This window comes from Ctenocephalides felis, unplaced genomic scaffold (assembly GCF_003426905.1).
Source record: "Ctenocephalides felis isolate EL2017-DRISC unplaced genomic scaffold, ASM342690v1 CF-g0.4_SCAFFOLD_01886, whole genome shotgun sequence".
Classification (NCBI taxonomy): Eukaryota; Metazoa; Arthropoda; class Insecta; order Siphonaptera; family Pulicidae; genus Ctenocephalides; species Ctenocephalides felis.
Genome location: NW_020538040.1, coordinates 23,930,144 through 23,954,704, shown reverse-complemented (window position 1 = coordinate 23,954,704; position 24,561 = coordinate 23,930,144). Strand labels below are relative to the sequence as shown.

The 24,561-nt window shown below is 27.5% G+C and overlaps 1 protein-coding gene across 2 annotated transcripts in view; it reads right to left on the bottom strand.

Moving 5' to 3' along the window:
• Positions 1-24,561, bottom strand: part of LOC113377249 (pleiotrophin-like) — a 393,535-nt gene that overhangs the window by 231,465 nt on the left and 137,509 nt on the right. The window contains exon 1 of one of the 2 annotated variants that reach the window (XM_026617500.1): positions 23,949-24,029. The exons of the other annotated variant lie outside the window; for it this stretch is intronic. The gene's annotated coding sequence lies outside the window, so the exon portion shown is untranslated. Of the gene's footprint in view, positions 1-23,948; positions 24,030-24,561 lie in introns of those variants that run through there. 2 annotated transcript variants of the gene reach the window in all.

Here is a 24,561-nt window from a genome sequence, read left to right as displayed (position 1 = left end):
TCATCCATAAACTTTAATATTGAAGTTTAAATCCAGTGCTTCAAACCTGGATTAAAACACTGCAAATAATCTTTTTCATTGATTGCGCATTCGGCAGTTGTCAAAGTCGATCGTCAAAACAAAAATCCATGAAATATTAGTTATCATAATTCGTTCGGCAGCGCAGATATCTATATTCCGAATTTGCTGGAATAAAAAAAATCGCTCGGCTCACCGGCTTACACTGTTATCCATGGTATCGTACCGATAGTGTATTACATTCTCTCACAAAAGTATATTTATATATTTTTTCGCATTTTGGCCATTTGTTATTTGTTTGCTTAGTTTTTTTGTCCGTACGTTTTCGTTCACAACGCTATCTACGTCCGTGTGCGTGCACCAGGGTGATATTTCATTTTGAACTGGAGAGTAGTCGTGTGTCAGAATCGGTTACTGGCGCGCTGCTTTTCAATTTTTCTATTTTTCTCTATTTATTTTCTGGAGTCGTATATTTCCTCTAATTTTCTGCGTTCCGTTTCGGTTATATAACAATATATGATAATGGAATTTATCAACCTTCAAAAGTATAAAAGATCGAGGTGTCTGTTGTCCACCAATCTCCAAAACGAACTAACTTAACAAATTGCGATATGACCATATTTTTAGATATTGAATGGAAGAATTTTCTTCAATACTCAATTTGGAATAAGTTTGTTTCCTCTGAAAAATCCAACTAGATAATTTCATGTCTCCATAAAAACAATTTATCAAATTATTCTTTCATCAATCAGTATTTCTTTCTATTTCTATCTTGCTTTTAGAAATACCTATATACAATAGTACAATACAAATATATTGCCATATATCATAGAAGATTGAGCAGAACAATTTTCTCTGCAATAGTCGAAAAGCGTTTTGAGTAAACTCTAAACACGTTTCAAATGATTCTGAATCGTTTGAGTTTTCCAACCAATATTGGAAAAACGTGAGTGTATATTGGTGAGCCAAAATTTGACCATTCGTCGGCGTTTTCTCGAAAACGTCTGCACCAATTTCAAAAATTTAAAAGCCATTTGATGAAACTCGATAAGGACTCTCGTTGGTTAGATTAGCGGGACGATCAGCCGAGTCGCTTCTTTAGGATTAGCAAAAACGTGCAAAATTTTCCATCCACGTTTTCGCAAAAAATACTGAAACAAGGTCGAAAACTTAACAACCTGCACCGATTTCAAAAATTGAAAAGCCAATTGATGAAACTCGATAAGGACTCTCGTTGGTTAGTTTTTCGAGACAATCAGCCGAGTCTGATTCCGACGCTTTATTTTTTTATTAGTGTAAACATGCAAAATTTTTCATCCACACTTTCGCAAAAAATACTGAACCAAGGTCGAAAATTTAAAAATCGTTAGAATGATGTCATTTGGTAATCGTGACGATTACTGTTTGGTAGAAATCAGAAGCCATTTGAAGAACCCATAAGGACTTTTGTTGGTTAGTTTTGAGGAACAATCAGGCGTGCAAAATTTTGCATCCACATTTTCGCAAAAAATACTGAACGAAGGTCGAAAATTTAAAAACCGTTAGAATGATATCATTTGGAAATCAATAATTTGGAAATCGTGCTGATTACTAATTGGCAAAGATCAAGCAATTTCTTTATAGTTAAATAATAAAAATTATTTTGCGTTTTTAGCGAAATTTTACATGTCAATAAAGTTCGTGCTCTTGACAAACATCCTAAAATGTTATAGTCAGCACTGCAAAATATGGTTGAATTATAAAAATTCATGAAAGTTTGGTACAATGAGCCATCATTTTAGAACATACAAAAGCGCAAGTTGGTGCACTATAATTAATACATACCAGATATTACAAATTTGTTTGAAAGATGTCAAATTGAAATAGCATTGATTAGTTTGTAAAGCAAAAACTTTATTTTCTACATAAACAATTGAAAAAATTATCTAGGAAGCGAAACCTCAATTTAGATTGGTTAGGTCAATTATTTACATGTATCAGAGAGTTCATGCAAATTGCCTTAAGAAAAAATTTACAAATCCTTAGTTACTTAAGTTTTTTTCAATGTGAATAATACAACAATATTTATTGAATTTTAACAATATGAATCATATTTAGAGTCTAATTACAATAATTAGCCAAAGTGTTTGGTACTATTTTAGGTGACTGCTTCGATGAACACCCTGTTTGATTATTGATCTTAGAACCCGTGATTAGACTTTTTCTTAATAATTAAAAAAATTAACAATATCAAAATAAATCTCATATTAAAAACAATTTTTCCTATTAGTATCAAAGATGTTTCTACATAATACCTCACTTTTTCTACCCATTGCAGTACTGTTGAAACTCTATTATTTTTCAAAGTAAGAATCGGGTTTAATGTTCCGAACAGTTCGAGGAAGAAACTTTAAATTGACATGTAACATGTAGATTAACCAGAATCGATACATAGTGTTTAGAGTTTTCTCAAACGCTTTTCCGGTATTTCAGAGAAAAATATTTTGCTCAATGATATATGGCAGTAAATATTTGTATTGCACTATTGTATATAGATATATCTAATAGCGTGATATGATTGAGAAAAGAATGATTTGATAAATTAACAGTATGATAAAATAGTAATTATAAAATAAAAAAAATAATACTAAGTATCACTCATATAAAACTATGATTTCTTTCATAATTCGCTTATGTAAGTTGCTTAATTAACAATCTGTTAAATAATTTATTTCAATTGAAAAAATATTGACTTACTAACCAACAATAAATAATCCTGAATTAATTACGTAAAGAGAAATGGAAAATTTTAATTTTTGCTAACAGAAAATTATTTAGGTCCTTTAAATATACCACATGGCAATACGTAAAATGATATCATCCACTCATTTATAATACTTCTGGTGAAATGTATTTTAATATTATATACAACAATATCATATTACTCACGAAAGTATTACACAAAAGTATTTAATGCAAAAGTTGGAAAATTAAATCAATAAAATGCGTCCGTACACAGAAGGATTACATTCGTTTGTATGGCTGAAACATATAACCCCGTTAATATTTAACATGTCAGGTAATTAATATATGCATATATGTATAAACGAACACGTGTGCAAATGATTTTAATGTAATCATAAACACAAAAGGAAGTACTTTGAGTCGAGTTTAATCAAATTATCCTTGTCACTGATAATAATCCATTCTGTATATATGGGCCCATATCCTGATAATGCATTAAATATATATATATATATATATATATATATATATATATATATATATATATATATATATATATTCAATAGATAAGTCCTGGATTTTTTCAATATATTGATTGTTTCTTTTCCGAACAGTAAATCCAATAATAAAAAACAATTTGTTTTTTGAAGATGTTTAATACGACGTTTCGGAACTAGGTACGTTCCATCATCAGGTTTATTCTGTCAAATACAATGTTTTTTTAAAAATATTGATTAACATTAATTAACGATGGTCAATACAGATTAATTAGAAAAAAAAATTTTTATAAAGGAATGGATTATGTACCGGGGTAAAGAGTAATAAGACTTAAGTAAAAAAGGTTTTATATAAAATTGAGAAGCAAAAATTATTTACCTGTAATAATTTATATATCCATATCACTAATATTTTTTTGTTAAAAACACTCGATTTTTTTTTTTGAAGATATTTGTAGATGTTACGACTACACAAGACTTAAACACACTGATATGGATTTCTGTCTGCCAGATGTAAAGGACAATGCACGGAATTCTTGGCAAAAATGATTTTTTATGGCTCTTGTTTGGTAATTTATATATATATATATATATATATATATATATATATATATATATTTATTTATTTATATTTGAATTTAAAGATAAGACGTTACATCAATAAAAAAATAATATGAGTTTTTAGAATTTATATAAAACCATACGTTTCGGCTAAAATCCTAGCCTTTATGCAGTGGAATATTCTGTCAATTACAATAAATAAACTAAGTAAATAATTTCCAATAGTTTGATAGAAAAAAATAATAGTAATAATAAACTACTTTAAAAACACTTTTAATTTGGTATCCCTAATTAATGAAACACTATCGCACCATGGTGCACTATTGTAAAATGTATAATATATTAGCATCACAGCAAAACACACAAACGTATATAATATTTATTAAGTTATCGAGAATGTGTACTAACTGTTCTGAGTTTGTGATAGAAATGTTGCATATTTAGGAAAAGAAAATATATAAATATATAGGTCCTTAAAGTTTGCACATGTATTCGAGAAATTGTGAGAATGGCAATAACTCTGGAATTTTGTCATTTTTCTAAAAATTTCGACAAGCTTTTCACAAAACCATGTATTTGTTTCGTTCAGAGATATAAAGTCTTTTCTTTTATTTAGGACCTTGTCGCCATGTAATTGGATAAACAACCCTTCAACAAACCTCCATCTAAACAAGTTTTTTCGAAGGATAGGATTTCAAGGTTAAAAAATATATGTTATGGTTCAAATTGTTTATTTGGTTTGTAATCATAGTTTTAAATTGTTTGCTGTTTTTCTGTTGACGTAGGCGTTTGCTCAGATTTTGGCTTGTTTAGCCTATATATATATTAGTTCGAAGTCTGTACATTTTATTTGATGAACTAAGATTCTGAGTCGTTCTGAATTAAATTTTGATTTGACATTAGTAAAAACAAAGTTAACGGTTGTATCACAATTATGTACAAACCAACAATAGGCCAACAATATTGAAACAATTTTCTCCACGAAATACATAATTCTTTTATGAATGGTAGGCAATTATATATTTTGATTTAAATTACAATGAGCTATTTACAAACATTTACATAGTTATTGATTGTATAGAATTATCAAAATATCCATTAAATAATTATGATTATTACACGTAGCGCGAATAATTGCTACGAATCACGCGGTATAAATTGAATACATCGACGAAAATTTGTTTGTAATTGATTTAATTTGTTATATTGTTATACAAAATTTGTATATAATAATTATAGGAAAGCTAAATCAATGTAATTATGAAACTAGTTCATATAGATCATAAAATACAAACTCTTTTCATGAGACTAATTAGTTTTTTTATTAGCTAGTTTTCATGGGTCTAGTAGAGCAGAATTATGATTCTAATTTCAATTAAAGTTAATAAAACTGGTATGTTTTCAAACAAATATAATAATGTATAACCGTAAGTAAGGTATTTGCATAAAGCTATTGTGGTAACATTTATGAAATAATTTGCATACGGAGGGAAAAAGTTTGCAAGATTCATAATTTAAAAAATACACAAACAGTGCGAAGAAAAAACTTTGGGCAAAATATGTCATATTGTATTATTCCGTGAAACTTTGACGTGAAAAATTATTCAGTGGAAATAATAGTAGTTCACATTTCATTATAGTAAAAAAAAATTTATGATAAAACTAAAATTAACTGAAATTTCGTGAGATGATCTATGAGATCATGACCTAAAATTAATAATTTATAACTAGATACAAGTGGCATTATGCTTGAAGAAAAGTTGCATGAACTTGATAGAAGTGGTATTTAGCATTTTAAATAAAATTTTTAACTGCCCAGTAAACACTACATGTTGCCGTAATGAAACTTGTTAGTTACAAAGTTATATAACAAATGTTAACTAAATGTAATATAAGTGCAATGTAACTTTTAGTTGCAAAGTTATATAACAAATGTTAACTAAGTGTAATGTAGGCGCAATGTAACTTTTAGTTGCAAAGTTATATAACAAATGTTAACTAAGTGTAATGTACGTGCAATGTATATCGATAGTTGCAAAGTTATATAACAAATGTTAACTAAGTGTAATGTACGCGCAATGTTTATCGATAGTTGCAAAGTTACATAACAAATGTTAACTAAGTGCAATATACGCGCAATGTATATCGGGAGTTACAAAGTTATATACATTTGTTACCTAATGTAATAAATGTGCAATGTTTTGTTAGAAAATATTTTTCACAACTTTTTTAATGAAAAATCGATTGATCTAATTTTTAAATTCAGTAGTGTCAGTTATAGAGCACGGATAATGGATGGATTTTTTTTTATTTTTTTTACTAGATCTCTGTAACCGCTAGAGCTGCCTTCCCAAAAATTTAATATTGGTTTTTGAATGATTAAATTCGGACGCTCCGTTCTCTTAAAAACTGGGTTACCGATTTTGGAATTTTTTGCCCCGTATCTTCGGAACGGCTAGACCTGCCTCTGCCAAACACTAATCAGCACGCCTCTTTATCAATACGAATCGAATGTTGTTCCCGAAATCGTCGATAAAATTTTCATTCTCGATTTTTTTGCGACTACTATAACTTACTACGGGAAGTTACAGTAAAAATTTTAAAATTTAAATGAAACTAGCTGTAAGTGGAATTCTGTCTTAAGGCAATTAAGGCATCGTGCCTTAAAGCAAATTGCTGGAACTTCCCGTACCAAAAATTATTATTTTTTTAAAAACGATTAACATTTTTGAAAACAATTTACTTTGAAAAAATAAGATTTTTGACAAACAATAAGACAAAAAATTACTTTTTTTTGAAAAAAAAAATTTTTTTTAATTTTTTTTTTTTTTAAAAAAAATGTTTTCTTTATTTTGACATATTTTGAAAGATCTAAACTTTTTTTCAAAGCAATCGTATTGCTTTAACTGCATAAAGACGAAATATCAAACCGCGTAAGCGCCGCGTCGACGTCTAACGCGTAAACATTGGTACGGAACCCATAGGAATGTAAACCAAAATTATACTTATTGTTAAAATCTTTATAAAATATCTGATAATTTGATGTGCATATGTCTAATGATCATTTTTGACCGCCAAATGGCATTTTTTTTTACTTTTTTCATTAGCTCTCCGAAACCGCTAGACCTGCCCTTATGAAAATTTGATCGGTTCTTCACCTTGTTAATACAAGTAAAATGTTTTTTGAATTATTAAAATCGGACGCTCCGTTCTCTTAAAAACTGAGTTACCGTTTTCGGCACTTTTTGCCCCGTATCTTCGGAACGGCTATACCTGACTTCGCCAAAAACTAATCAGCACGTCTCCTTATCAATACGAATCGAATGCTTTTTGAATTATTCAAATCGGTTGATCGGTGTTCCCGAAATCGTCGACGAAAATTTGTATCCGCACATACATACACACACGCACACACACACACACACACATACATCCATTTTTTATAAGGTATCAAAACGTCGAGAAATGCAAAAATTTTCATTTTCGATTTTTTTGCGATTACTATAACTTACCCTACGGGAAGTTAATAAATTGCATTTCTTTAACAAAAACAGAATTTTAACTTCTTCAATTACTTAAAACAAACTAATTTTTTCAAAAAATTTAAAAACTTAGAAGTTTTTACAAACATTTCAAAAAGTATATTCAAATTTTTGAATTCGATTAAACGTTTTGAACGTTTAACGGTTGTCTTCCTTTTTCGGCAGAGGGATTCAGACTCAGGCGTCAAGTTTCCCAGAGTGCATTGCAGCCTGTCGCCTGAACGCCATTTTATACTTCATATGCGGGGGTTGTTTTGTCTTGTTTTATTTTAAATATTTTGTAATATTGAGTTCTACGTGTATAAATAAAAATGCAAAAATATATCGTATATATGGCGTAAACTTTACATATCTGCTTATGTGTTATTTGTTCAGCTACGTCGAAATCGAAAGAGTATAAGAAATAACCTCAAAATGAATTTTAAGAAGTGCTGTTTGATATAATATTATGAAGGGTAAGTATAATTTATTTGTTGGTTACTGTGCTAAAAGCTTAATTATTTTTATAAGGCCCGCGTTTGGAGATGTCTCAAAAAAACTAGAGCTTATTATTTGGATATGAGAATTTAGTTTTGGACAATGCCACAAGATACTAAAGGTAAATAGCTGTTTAAATTTCTAATGGCTTTTGAGGTTTATATTTTATTATTGTAATAATTTATTTTTAGGATTGGATTCTAAGTCTCGGTTTGAATCCTAAATTGCCTCGAATAACATATGTGTATAATATGAAAGAATATCGAGAGGCTTTTAACAGCAAAACAAGGAATAAATGAAAGGTATATATCATAGTTCTTGTTAACTAATTACTATTGTAAATTCTGTTTTAACCTTTCTCATTTGTTTTTAAGGTGGAATAGTACATACTGAATGGGCTACAATGGAATTAAGACAAATTGTGAATATTGAGAATGAAGATGTTGGAAGTATCTCGATAAAAAAAATTATCAAAGCTTAATAATGCTCAACTATAATTCTAATAGTTGTATTGTTTGTCTGCAAAAAAATATAATTGTATTTGAAAATTGTCATCCTTATTTGGAATTATGTAATAAAGTTTCTGTAAATTAGTGTGTCGAGATAGCTTGATTAGCTTTAATAGTTGGACCAAAACTAGATATTTTTATTTCCATCTTTTATTAATTAATATCATTCAAAAATAGTTTTATATTTAATTTGTGTTTCATTTGAAAATATGAAATTAATAATTGTAATGAATATAAATTTTATATTTTTGTTATTATTTTCGAAAAATATTTGTTACTATTTATTATAACATATTTAATACTGTTATTTTTAACATTTAAAATATTCTAGATTATTATGTTATTTTTTCGTTTAATAGGTTACTATTTTGTTTTTCATTGTGTATATAACGAAAAATAAATGTAATTGATATAAATTTTATGTATCGTCTAAAATATTTGTTGCTGTATTGTTTATTATATTGTTTTTTTTATTACTGTCTTGTTATGAGGTTTGTTATTGCTTTATAAATTTTGTTACTGTTCTATATAGTATAAAATATTTGTTGCTATTTTCTTTATTATAATGTTATTCTTTTTATAAAATATTTGTTACTGTTCTGTTTAGTATGAAATATTTGTTGCTATTTTGTTTAGTATAAAATACTTATTACTGTTCTGTTTAGTGTAAAATATTTGTTGCTATTTGTTTGTTATAAAATACTTATTACTGTTTTGTTTAGTTCAAAATATTTGTTGCTATTTGTTTGTTATAAAATATTTGTTACTGTTTTGTTTAGTACAAAATATTTTATAACAAACAATAGCAACAAATATTTGTTGCTATTTGTTTGTTATAAAATACTTATTACTGTTTTGTTTAGTACAAAATATTTTATAACAAACAATAGCAACAGATATTTGTTGCTATTTGTTTGTTATAAAATACTTATTACTGTTTTGTTTAGTTCAAAATATTTGTTGCTATTTGTTACTGTTTTGTTTAGTACAAAATATTTTATAACAAACAATAGCAACAAATATTTGTTGCTATTTGTTTGTTATAAAATACTTATTACTGTTTTGTTTAGTTCAAAATATTTGTTGCTATTTGTTTGTTATAAAAACTGTTTTGTTTAGTACAAAATATTTTATAACAAACAATAGCAACAGATATTTGTTGCTATTTGTTTGTTATAAAATACTTATTACTGTTTTGTTTAGTTCAAAATATTTGTTGCTATTTGTTTGTTATAAAATATTTGTTACTGTTCTATTTAGTATAAAATATTTGTTGCTACTTTGTTTATTGTAAAATATTAATTTTAAATAATAAATACAATGAAATATGAGTAAATCTTTTTTTTTTTATAGAAAATCACTTATTTTCGCATAAATTAAAAGCATTGCAAAAAGTGCTGATTCATATCGCATGGGTACATTACCGTAAGTTACCGCAACTTCACAATGTAACGCATATCTATATTGCATATGTACGTTACCGTAAGTTACCGCAACTTCACAATGTAACGCACATTGTAACGCACATGATGCGGAAATAGTTACCTTCAGGCAATGCATTTGATAAGGTTGCCGCAATGTAACAGGTAACAGATGTTATATAACTGCAATCTAACGGCAATGTAAAATTGTTCCAGTAAACACTACATGTTGCCGTAATGAAACTTGTTAGTTACAAAGTTATATAACAAATGTTAACTAAATGTAATATAAGTGCAATGTAACTTTTAGTTGCAAAGTTATATAACAAATGTTAACTAAGTGTAATGTAGGCGCAATGTAACTTTTAGTTGCAAAGTTATATAACAAATGTTAACTAAGTGTAATGTACGTGCAATGTATATCGATAGTTGCAAAGTTATATAACAAATGTTAACTAAGTGTAATGTACGCGCAATGTTTATCGATAGTTGCAAAGTTACATAACAAATGTTAACTAAGTGCAATATACGCGCAATGTATATCGGGAGTTACAAAGTTATATACATTTGTTACCTAATGTAATAAATGTGCAATGTTTTGTTAGAAAATATTTTTCACAACTTTTTTAATGAAAAATCGATTGATCTAATTTTTAAATTCAGTAGTGTCAGTTATAGAGCACGGATAATGGATGGATTTTTTTTTTATTTTTTTTACTAGATCTCTGTAACCGCTAGAGCTGCCTTCCCAAAAATTTAATATTGGTTTTTGAATGATTAAATTCGGACGCTCCGTTCTCTTAAAAACTGGGTTACCGATTTTGGAATTTTTTGCCCCGTATCTTCGGAACGGCTAGACCTGCCTCTGCCAAACACTAATCAGCACGCCTCTTTATCAATACGAATCGAATGTTGTTCCCGAAATCGTCGATAAAATTTTCATTCTCGATTTTTTTGCGACTACTATAACTTACTACGGGAAGTTACAGTAAAAATTTTAAAATTTAAATGAAACTAGCTGTAAGTGGAATTCTGTCTTAAGGCAATTAAGGCATCGTGCCTTAAAGCAAATTGCTGGAACTTCCCGTACCAAAAATTATTATTTTTTTAAAAACGATTAACATTTTTGAAAACAATTTACTTTGAAAAAATAAGATTTTGACAAACAATAAGACAAAAAATTACTTTTTTTGAAAAAAAAAATTTTTTTTAATTTTTTTTTTTTTTAAAAAAAATGTTTTCTTTATTTTGACATATTTTGAAAGATCTAAACTTTTTTTCAAAGCAATCGTATTGCTTTAACTGCATAAAGACGAAATATCAAACCGCGTAAGCGCCGCGTCGACGTCTAACGCGTAAACATTGGTACGGAACCCATAGGAATGTAAACCAAAATTATACTTATTGTTAAAATCTTTATAAAATATCTGATAATTTGATGTGCATATGTCTAATGATCATTTTTGACCGCCAAATGGCATTTTTTTTTACTTTTTTCATTAGCTCTCCGAAACCGCTAGACCTGCCCTTATGAAAATTTGATCGGTTCTTCACCTTGTTAATACAAGTAAAATGTTTTTTGAATTATTAAAATCGGACGCTCCGTTCTCTTAAAAACTGAGTTACCGTTTTCGGCACTTTTTGCCCCGTATCTTCGGAACGGCTATACCTGACTTCGCCAAAAACTAATCAGCACGTCTCCTTATCAATACGAATCGAATGCTTTTTGAATTATTCAAATCGGTTGATCGGTGTTCCCGAAATCGTCGACGAAAATTTGTATCCGCACATACATACACACACGCACACACACACACACACACATACATCCATTTTTTATAAGGTATCAAAACGTCGAGAAATGCAAAAATTTTCATTTTCGATTTTTTTGCGATTACTATAACTTACCCTACGGGAAGTTAATAAATTGCATTTCTTTAACAAAAACAGAATTTTAACTTCTTCAATTACTTAAAACAAACTAATTTTTTCAAAAAATTTAAAAACTTAGAAGTTTTTACAAACATTTCAAAAAGTATATTCAAATTTTTGAATTCGATTAAACGTTTTGAACGTTTAACGGTTGTCTTCCTTTTTCGGCAGAGGGATTCAGACTCAGGCGTCAAGTTTCCCAGAGTGCATTGCAGCCTGTCGCCTGAACGCCATTTTATACTTCATATGCGGGGGTTGTTTTGTCTTGTTTTATTTTAAATATTTTGTAATATTGAGTTCTACGTGTATAAATAAAAATGCAAAAATATATCGTATATATGGCGTAAACTTTACATATCTGCTTATGTGTTATTTGTTCAGCTACGTCGAAATCGAAAGAGTATAAGAAATAACCTCAAAATGAATTTTAAGAAGTGCTGTTTGATATAATATTATGAAGGGTAAGTATAATTTATTTGTTGGTTACTGTGCTAAAAGCTTAATTATTTTATAAGGCCCGCGTTTGGAGATGTCTCAAAAAAACTAGAGCTTATTATTTGGATATGAGAATTTAGTTTTGGACAATGCCACAAGATACTAAAGGTAAATAGCTGTTTAAATTTCTAATGGCTTTTGAGGTTTATATTTTATTATTGTAATAATTTATTTTTAGGATTGGATTCTAAGTCTCGGTTTGAATCCTAAATTGCCTCGAATAACATATGTGTATAATATGAAAGAATATCGAGAGGCTTTTAACAGCAAAACAAGGAATAAATGAAAGGTATATATCATAGTTCTTGTTAACTAATTACTATTGTAAATTCTGTTTTAACCTTTCTCATTTGTTTTTAAGGTGGAATAGTACATACTGAATGGGCTACAATGGAATTAAGACAAATTGTGAATATTGAGAATGAAGATGTTGGAAGTATCTCGATAAAAAAAATTATCAAAGCTTAATAATGCTCAACTATAATTCTAATAGTTGTATTGTTTGTCTGCAAAAAAATATAATTGTATTTGAAAATTGTCATCCTTATTTGGAATTATGTAATAAAGTTTCTGTAAATTAGTGTGTCGAGATAGCTTGATTAGCTTTAATAGTTGGACCAAAACTAGATATTTTTATTTCCATCTTTTATTAATTAATATCATTCAAAAATAGTTTTATATTTAATTTGTGTTTCATTTGAAAATATGAAATTAATAATTGTAATGAATATAAATTTTATATTTTTGTTATTATTTTCGAAAAATATTTGTTACTATTTATTATAACATATTTAATACTGTTATTTTTAACATTTAAAATATTCTAGATTATTATGTTATTTTTTTCGTTTAATAGGTTACTATTTTGTTTTTCATTGTGTATATAACGAAAAATAAATGTAATTGATATAAATTTTATGTATCGTCTAAAATATTTGTTGCTGTATTGTTTATTATATTGTTTTTTTTATTACTGTCTTGTTATGAGGTTTGTTATTGCTTTATAAATTTTGTTACTGTTCTATATAGTATAAAATATTTGTTGCTATTTTCTTTATTATAATGTTATTCTTTTTATAAAATATTTGTTACTGTTCTGTTTAGTATGAAATATTTGTTGCTATTTTGTTTAGTATAAAATACTTATTACTGTTCTGTTTAGTGTAAAATATTTGTTGCTATTTGTTTGTTATAAAATACTTATTACTGTTTTGTTTAGTTCAAAATATTTGTTGCTATTTGTTTGTTATAAAATATTTGTTACTGTTTTGTTTAGTACAAAATATTTTATAACAAACAATAGCAACAAATATTTGTTGCTATTTGTTTGTTATAAAATACTTATTACTGTTTTGTTTAGTACAAAATATTTTATAACAAACAATAGCAACAGATATTTGTTGCTATTTGTTTGTTATAAAATACTTATTACTGTTTTGTTTAGTTCAAAATATTTGTTGCTATTTGTTACTGTTTTGTTTAGTACAAAATATTTTATAACAAACAATAGCAACAAATATTTGTTGCTATTTGTTTGTTATAAAATACTTATTACTGTTTTGTTTAGTTCAAAATATTTGTTGCTATTTGTTTGTTATAAAAACTGTTTTGTTTAGTACAAAATATTTTATAACAAACAATAGCAACAGATATTTGTTGCTATTTGTTTGTTATAAAATACTTATTACTGTTTTGTTTAGTTCAAAATATTTGTTGCTATTTGTTTGTTATAAAATATTTGTTACTGTTCTATTTAGTATAAAATATTTGTTGCTACTTTGTTTATTGTAAAATATTAATTTTAAATAATAAATACAATGAAATATGAGTAAATCTTTTTTTTTTTATAGAAAATCACTTATTTTCGCATAAATTAAAAGCATTGCAAAAAGTGCTGATTCATATCGCATGGGTACATTACCGTAAGTTACCGCAACTTCACAATGTAACGCATATCTATATTGCATATGTACGTTACCGTAAGTTACCGCAACTTCACAATGTAACGCACATTGTAACGCACATGATGCGGAAATAGTTACCTTCAGGCAATGCATTTGATAAGGTTGCCGCAATGTAACAGGTAACAGATGTTATATAACTGCAATCTAACGGCAATGTAAAATTGTTTAGGGGGTGCTTATTTAAAAAAAATGAAATTTTGAAAGTTTTTGCGTTCACTTAAATTAATCAATGGAGTATTCAATCGATATCTTTCAACATATTTATAATACATGTATGTAATTATATTAATTACAATGCAAGAACGTAATTATAATGCGTTTGTATATGTCCTAAAAAACTTTTTAAAATTGAACCAATTTTTGCAGGCCTCCAATATTCTAGATTGTTCCTTTAAGATGATGATATATATATCCATGTTAAGTTTTATTATGAACGCCAAATTATTTTTTTTTAACATTTACTTACGAAGAAACGGTCTGGCTGATCTTCGCAAAATTAAATTTAAAAAATAAAAATAATATAAAAATAAATTCACAAAATCGGTTCAGAATATTTTGCAAAAAGTTGAGGGTAAAAATTGCTCATTCTAAAGAAACGGCTTGGCCGATCAGAGCGCAAAACTAATCAACGAGAGTCTTTTAATCGAAAGATTTGAATTTTTTTAAATCGGTGCTGTTTTTAAAAATGTAAAAAAGAGGTTCAAGAAAGAAAGATAAAAAAAGGGATAAAAACACATACACACTTTTTTTTTCAATTCTGGTCTCAAACGACTCAGAATGACTTGAAGAACGAGAAAACATAAAATTAGCACGTCGGATTTTCTGGCTAAAACATAAACTTTGAAATTGAATTAAATTTTTTATTGCTTATTGAAAAATGCGTCAGTGCCATACTCGCTAATTCCGAAATTAATATGTATTTTAATATGTTATTTCGGCGGCATCCGAGTGGAAAGGGTTAAAACATGTAACATTCCAGATTTTTTATATAATATATTCCAGAAATTTTGAATTACGATATTTTATACTATATATATTCCAGATATTTTATAAATTTCGAAGCCAAAAAATATTTTATATTATACAAATCTGAAATGATTATAATTTGATTTTCTGAATAAGATTACACGTATATAATTCTTTCAACAGTTCATCTCTTCTGTCTAAAAAAGTTTTTTTCAGGGGAATATAAACATAAAGCGCAGCTATAAATAGATTTGATCTTCGTGAAAACGTCGACGCTTAAGAAAGTTGTGGAACATTTCTTAATTAAGACTAAACAAGCAAATACATGACATTTTTATGTCAATGGAGGATAAGATAAATTTATATATTTTCTCTAAAGCTTATTGTCCCATTTTCAGAATGGGTAGGATTATGATTCTATTGTAAGAAAAATAAACGTTACTTCATATTTAAAAGTTGAAAGAGAATCATTTTTTATTATGATCGTGAAAATGACATTACGTACAACCTAATATCGAGCAGTAGCAATAACCATTGTTACTCTAAATATGGATCAAACTAGTTGAAAGTGGCATTTAGTTTAAGGCAAGTTGCATGAACTTCCCGAAATGTGTAAAAATAGAATTTTCTCAAACACATTTAATTTTCAATTGTTTAAATGCATTTAAAAAGTTTATCTCCTATGAGATCTCTTTTTTATTTTTTTACATTTCATTTAAAAACGTTTGTCATTTTTTTCAATCTTCTAGTAGGAGATTCATCACTTGATTCTTGATTTTTCGTGGGATTTTACATTTAAATTGACTGTAATTATATTAATTATACAGACACGTGCTTATAGGTCCTAAAATTGTAGTTCATTATTCCAAGTATACTAATAAATTGACAATGTTTGACTCATCATATCACAAGTGCAACTTTTGACACAAATTTTGAATATTATATTTTCTCAAATTTAACATTAAACTATTTTTCGTAGAGCCGTAACATTTTAGTATGTTTTATAAGACTATAGTATCTGCCGTCAAAAAACAAATTATGAAAAACGTCAAAAAAAAATTTTGTTTACACTATTACAAAAAAACGGTTCGGCCGATCTTTACCAAAAACTAATCAGCACGATTAGCCAACTAATATCTTTCGAACGGCTTTTGAATTGTCAAATGTAAAAATTTTTTTTACACTTTATTACAAGAAAACGGCTCGATCGATTTTCACCTAAATTCGATCAGTATCATTCCCAAACAATATCCTTCAAAAAGCTTTTGATTTTTGAATATAGATTCAGAATTGAGAGCTAAAACGTGGACAAAAAAGTTTTCACTTTTCTGCTATTTACAAAGAAACGGCTTAGCCGAGATCGCTCGGAGAAAAGAATCCACATCGAAATACATCGATTGGCTTTTAAATTTTTAAAATCGGCTCAGACGTTTTTAAGCAAACATCGATGAAAGTTCTAATTTTGACAAACGCCAAAAAACGATACTAATATTTGCAAACTTTGACAAATTTTTAAAATTGAACGACTTGTCGCAGGGCCATGATATCTTAGTATGATCTATAAGACCAAGGGCGAGCAACCTTTTTAACCCACGGGCCAATTTGGTTTTTAAAAATTTTATGGCGGGCCGCACATAATTTATATATATACTAGCTGTCCCGGCAAAGGTTTAGTCACAGAAAAAATGTTTAGTATTAGAAATGACTAACTAATTTTGAATGTATAAATATGTGATATATAAATAAAAGGGGCAGCTAACACAAATTACATTGATAATTTACTCACTACAATACTAAAATACTAACATATTTGAATTAGGTTATGCTATGAATAGCGAAACGAGTGAGATTTCAATAACTCTGAAAAAAATTCAGTTTTCTTTTAAAAACAGTTTTATCTTCAGATTATAATATTAAATTTCTAATTTTTTTTGCTAGAATTGCTCTTTTTGCAAGACATTCAAAAACTATGTACTTCTAATGCACATCCCCAAGTCAATCTAGATTATAATCTTTTCTTAAATTAGGAGAGATTGCAACTGTGCACTCTCTCAAGCATTCAATAGTTTTCTAATGCACATCGGAAAATATATGTACGGTAGGATAAGCCTGCAAATCAATCAGTTGGTTTTATCGGAGGTAACCATTTCGTTGCCAATATGTAAGATTCGTTTTTAGAATATTGCAGCGAATAGAACGAATAAATTTAAGCTTTTTTATAAGCTCAGAAAAATCTTGATCAAATTTCTATTAAAACGATTATTATAAAATAATGAAAATTTGGAGTTGTAAGTAGTTTTCCATTCCGCATTAACAAAATTAAAATAAATAACAAAATTTTAAAAAAATGTTTTGTTTGTAAAACCCATGATAAAAATAAATTACTTTTACTTCTAAAATAAAACTGAAGCTTTTTCATAAACTCAAAAATCTGAACTAAAATTAAGTCAAAAGATTTGTTGCAACAAAATTGCCAAAAGACTCACATCTAAAAACTGGCATTTTTCAGCATTTTTTATGAATGAATGAATTATTATCCAGAGACTTTTCTTTTGTGGACCTGTGTAATTGTTTGCACACATACGTACTTCCAAAAATATAATTTATCATAATTTGATTTGTTTTTTTTTTTTTTTTCAAAAACGAAAATTTCTTATGGCTGACATGAGATTTATAAAAAATTGCGATGTTTACTGAAAAAATACATTTTCTAAATCTGTATTATTTTGCATGGTAAATGGCGAAAAAAACATGAAAACAGCTGTTTTGTTAGCTTTGAACATTTGAAATCACAATTAAAATTTGTTCACATTTTCGTTTTCTGAAAATGAAATGTGAAACACAAGATACTGTAAAAGATATTATTCTTTATTACCAAAATGACGAAAGTACTGCAATTGTTTTTTCATATACAAAAATAATGATTTAAAGCTCGCGACAAGTTCTCAATTTTTCTTACAATATTGTTAAGCTAATATTTAAATTAATATTCATTTTATTAGGAAATGCTATTTCTGCGAACAACACTTTTTACCAGTATTTGACTGATATCAAAATTAGCCGTTACATCTGCATTTGATAAAATATCTATAAAAATATTCTGTAGTTGAGAAATGCTTGGCGGGCCGCACAAAAACCTTCGGCGGGCCGCATGCGGCCCGCGGGCCGCGGGTTGCTCATCCTTGTATAAGACTATGGTATCTGCCGTAAAAAAAATCATGAAAAACGTCGACAAATTTTTTTCGAAAACACTTTACTAAAAACTATTTAGCACGATTACCAACCAATATCTTTCGAACGGTTTTTAAATTTTCAAAATCGATTCAGAATTGCGGGCTAAAACGTGGACGAAAATTTTTCACTTTTCCACTATTTACAAAAAAACAGCTTGGCTGATCGTTGCGCAAAATTGATAAACGCCAGTCCTCATCTTAAAATTTTTGAAATCGGCCCACCCGTTTTTGAGAGAACGTCCTACACACACACATAATTTTTGCAAATTTGGTATCATTCGATTCAGAATGGCTTGAAACGTCGAGAAAACATAAAATTAGCAAATCGGATTATTTGATAAAAACAAACTTCTCCTTCAGGAAGTTAATAATACATTCAAATATAATACACAATCATATGATAATTGGGGCTAATTTTCTCTATATACCATTTATAGCCGCCGTCCTCCTATCCATACATCCCTTCCATAGAAATGGTCCATATTAAATTAAGACTGAATTCAATACAATTAATAATCAATATTGTTAATTGAAATGTTCGCATAGGAGAATTTACAATTTAAACATTGATATATAGACTATGTCACATACGGTACAGCCATTATATGCCATGTGACACAGCCGTGGAAATTCATTAAAACTCGTGGTAAGTAACATGTTGCCTTAAGGCAAGTTGCATAACAAGAATTGATATTCAGCTATTTGTTTTAGGTAAAATGTTCAACTGTTTATGGGCAATTCAGTTTTTGAGAGAAGAAAACGTCTAATTTGAATGATTCAAAAAACGTTTAATTCCTATTGATGGGACAACGTGCTGATTAGTTTTGGCAAATGCAGGTCCAGCCGTATTAAAGATACGGGGCAAAAAATGCAAAAAATGGTAATTCAATTTTTGAGAGAACGGAGCGTCTAATTTGGATGATTCAAAAAACATAATTGTATAGTCACAATGAAGATTAATTACATTTTTAGAAAAGCAGGTCAAATAAATTTGCCATTTGTATAAATAAATAAATAATAAACTAGCTGTAAGTGGAATTCTGTCTTGAGGCAATTATGGCATCGTGCCTTAAGGCAAATTGCTGGAACTTCCCGTACCGTAACGAAATGTTCGAGGAATACTGAATGTTTTCAAATAGATTATTATAAATATTTATGAGAATTATTTAAACTGAATTGCACAGTTGAAATTATTTGTGAAGTATATTAGAACTATAGTCAGAATTAAAAATAAAATCTGAAATATTTTCGATATACAAAAAACTAAAAAAAAAAAAAAAAATGAACAAAATTTTTTTTTCCAAAATCAATTATTTTGTTGAGACAAGCAGAAAGTTCTTTGAATCATTTAAATCGGACGCTTAGTTCTCTCAAAATCTGCAATTTCTTACATATTTAGCTCCGTATCTTTGAAATGGCTGCGCCTGCCTTTGCCAAAAACTAATAAGCACTTCTCCCAATCATTACTAATTGAATGTTTTTTAGATCATTCAAATCGGATACTCCGTTCTCTCAAAAATTTGATTTCTATTTTCTGCACTCTTTGCCCCGTATCTCCGAAACGGCTGGACCTGCCTTTGCCAAAAACTAATCAGCTCTTTTCCCTATCAATAGGAATCGAATGTTTTTTGAACCATTCAAATCGGTTGATCCGTGCGCCCTAAAACGTGACTGGAAATTTGTATCCACACATACATACACACACACACACACACATACACACACACACACACACACACACACATCCATTTTTTCTGAGGTATGCCAAAACGTTCAGAAACCTTCAAAAACGTCGAGAAATGTTAAAATTTTCAATTCCGATTTTCGGCCCATTACAATAACTTACCCTACGGGAAGTTAATAACGTCTAAGAAAGTGACTCACTTACATACACACACATGCTTTGTCCAAATTTAGTCGCATTCGATTCAGAATGACTTGAAACGTTGAGAAGTCAAACTTCTTCGGCGGGAAGTTAATAATAATAATTTTAAATCTTCAAGCCGATTGATACTTTACAACTTGAAATCCCGCTCCGGCAATTAATATAAGTGGTACAAGCAAAATTCTACTTACTAAGAAATTCGCAAAATTTTAATCGGCAGTAGCAATTATATTTTGCTCTAGTACAGGTAGGTATTTTGTTAATAGATAAGGCATTAATGCATGTAGGTATTAAAATTGAGTTATTTTCAACGAACTTCTCTATAGACCAGAATCCTGAATTCTTATCAATTACCATTTCGTATAATTAGCGCTGCAATTTAAACTGCGGAAATGCTAACTAATACAATAAGCTTTGTTTCCGCTAGAAGTTATTGCACTGACAGTAAGATAGTGACAGATTAAAAGCAAAGTTTAAAAAAAAGCCAATAGCAATTTTTTATTTATCTATATTTTAACAAAATAAAATTTAGGTATGAAGTTTCCAGTAACTATCAACTAACACATATCAAACAAACAACTATGTGACTATGTTTAGTAAAAATGCCAGTTAATCCATCATTCTAGAAATAAGTTTTTTTTGCTGCTTTTTCAAAAATTCGGAACCTGGTCATTTTTACCCCATAGGCGGGGTAAATTCGGACGGCCAGGGTGCAAACAGGTCCAATGTGTTATATTAATTTTCAATGAATTTTACTAAATAATAGCTACATTATTATATAAATTTCATGGGTGCATTTAGAACAGAGATAATACTGTAATTAAACTTGATCCTCGTATTTTACTAGAAATATTAATCAACAGAGCCTGAATAACTACTTATTTAATTTTTGTTTTGTAAATTTGCTCATTTTAACTCAATTTACTTTTTATTTTTGATTTTCTATTTTATTTTTTACACTTTTACCTATTATGGTTAGTAATTATTTTTTGAGATGTATTCATTATTTTTAGATATTTCGAACAGCTAAAATCATCAAACTTAGCTTAAATTTGAGTTCCATAGCCAGATTAAGCCTGGGTCTCCATCCAGGTGTAAGCTTTTATTATTAGCTAGAGATCATATGAAAAAATTTCTTGAATCTAACTTAAAATTAACAATACATCTTATTAAACAAATTAAATAACGTATTCTTAAAAATTATATTACGATCTCGAAAACTAAGCAACACAAATCTAAGGTCTGGAAAACTAAGCTCATAATCAAAACAAATAACAACGCAAGTAAATAGTTTTGTTATGGATTTTTAAACATTGCAGTTTTTTTCGAAAGCAAAGTCGTAAGAATCAAGGTGGGTCTAGTTATACATAATTTTTCCTCTACTTTCAAATATTGTTGTTAAAAAGTCCTAACTTTACTCGTTTTTGATATATCAGTGGTAGACCTTTAAGCCCCGCTCTGCCCTATATAGAAAAACGTGTTTGGGCATCTAAGCAATAAAAACTAAAAATGAAGAAAAATGCCTATTACAAGAGCATACGTTTCGAGTCTTGGTTTGACCCATCTTCAGTGCATACAAATAATCATGAAAATATGCATATCAACAATTCAGTAAGGCTATATGTTAGATAAATTTGTATATAAATAATATGTTTGTAAATAAAAACGACGCCAAACCAATAAATAAAAAACATATGTTTTGATTGCGCAGTGTAGCATACATAATTTTTATCTCTGATAAATATGTTAATCACTTAAATAATGTTTTATCAACGATTGCTCATAAAGTTGTATTTTAATTAAATCAAAATAACATATTTAATATCATTATACACGATAGTTTTTTTCGTATATAATTATTTATAGCAATCGTTATAAAATATAATTACCAAATAAGTTTAAAGTGATATTGTAATTGATTGAGCCATTGTGATTTAAAAATTAAAAATCGCCATAAAATTCATTCATTTTAGAAACTTTGAAAATTTTTAGCTTTATTCTAAGATCAAACAGTTTTGCACTAAAGCGATAATTAAACCCTAAATGATCAGAAAATTTTTACTTGTTAAAAAAATTAAATTGAATTAGTTATTCATTAAAATATTTATTATATTCAAGCAATTATTTGCTAAAAATTAAAACAAATGTTTTAAAACTTTATGAATAATTATTTGAATAAAGTTATATCTAATCCGGCTTTGGAAAACAAATTCATGCTCAAGATGATCTTAGCAATTCCAAACATTTTATTTAAAAAATATTGAATAAATCCCAAAAAATGTTAAACATTTTATATAATATTCATAGACATTCAAATGAAAAAAATCATGATGTACATGTATTAATTTATAATTACCTATCAAGTGCAATTTTATAAAAAAAAATTGATCTCCAAATTTCTCCGCAGAAAAAATGTAAAGAATCTTTACTATTTAAGTAAATTAAATTACTTATTTATTTTAATCGTTATTATTGAAGTAATTATTTGCTTGTTAATAAAAAAATTATTTGATACCATATGGATAATGATTTTGAATGAAGTTAATTTTAATCTGGCCATGGAAATCAAATTTATCCTAAATTTATCTTATCTGTTGCAAAAATATTATTTGAAAAATATTGAACAATTACAAAAATGTTTAGCATTTCATATATTATGTGAAAATTATAATCAAAGATTAAATTAATAATTAAAATAATAATTAAATAAAGAAAAATCATGTATACAGAAAAAAAAACAAAGTTTCTCCATACAAAAAAAGTAAAGACTCTTTACTAGTAAAGTAAATTTATTTAAATTACTTATTAATTATGATCTTTTTTATATTGAAATAATTATTTGATAGATAGTAAAAATAATTTAATGCATTATGAATAATAATTCGATTAAAATTATTTTTATTTTAAATGGCTATGAAATCAAATTTATGTAAAATTTAATCTAAGCTATTTCAAAAATCTTATTAGAAGGTAGTGAATAAATACCAAAAAATGTTCAACATTTCATATAATATTCATAATCAAAGATTAAAATAATAATTAAAATAATAACTGAATAAAAAAAATTATGTAGAATTACTCATCATGTGCATTTATACAGGAAAAAAAATAAATTTTCCATACAAAAAAGGAAAAACTCTTAAACTTAACTACTAGTTAAGCAGATTAATTTGAATTTTTATTTATCATAATTTTTTCTTATATTGAAATAATTATTTGATAAATAGCAAAAATAATTTAAAATTTAACATTTTATATAATATTCATAAATTTCATTAAATTAATAAATTTCATGATTTATTAATTAATATTATTCATCAAGTGCATTTTTATTAAAAAAAAATGTATAGACTCTTTACTATTTAAGTAATTTAATTTAAATTACTTATTCATCATATTTTTTTATATGGATGTAATTATTTGATAGATAGTAAAAATAATTTAATGATTTATGGATAATAATTCGAATCGAGTTATTTTTATTTTAATCTGGCTATGAAAATTAGCTGTTCCAAGAATATTATTTAAATAATATTATTGAATAAATCCCAAAAATTGTTAGCATTTTATATAATTTACCTGATCATTGTTACTAAAAAAAATTTTTTTTTGTAACAATGACTTTAAAAATAAAAAATCTGACAAAAATATGTGCATATTTATATTTATTAATATTTAACCCCCAAGTGCATTATTATAAAAAAAAAAAAATTCCTCCACTTACCTTGGTTAATTTTATTATAAACTCCTAGATAAACTTCAGCTAGTTTTGTATTGTTTACAAAACTAATTATCAAAAATTCACTCCTTATCAAAGATAAGATAAATCCAGAAAAATCTCTGCTCTGAACACTTAAAATTCAAGAAGATCACTTCAAAAATTACTGTCGACACTACGGGATGATTTTTGTCGAAAAAATAATTTTTTGCACAATTTCTCTCTTAAAATTTTAGGAAAGACGAATTCACTCGTGAGCCGATGAGAAGTGACTGATGAAAAAATGTGGTACTGATTCCTAAGAGTCGGCAACGCAGAATGCTGCGGGTACCGACGAACACCCTTGCACGAAGCTTCGACAACATACAAATACTGGATCGCCGGATACAGGGCACTGGACGATGTGGGGAGATTTTTGTAAATCAAAATTGTACTATAATTTTTTTGGTACAATGAAAAATACGGATTAGCATAAAAACACAAATCACTGCAAACTTCTTGCTAAAAAAATATGATACAAATTTTGACATTTTGTTAAAATGAATTCGTTTTTTTAAATATATTAATATAAAAATCGTTTACATTTGCAACTCGTGCACCAATTAAAGTTGCAAGTTTG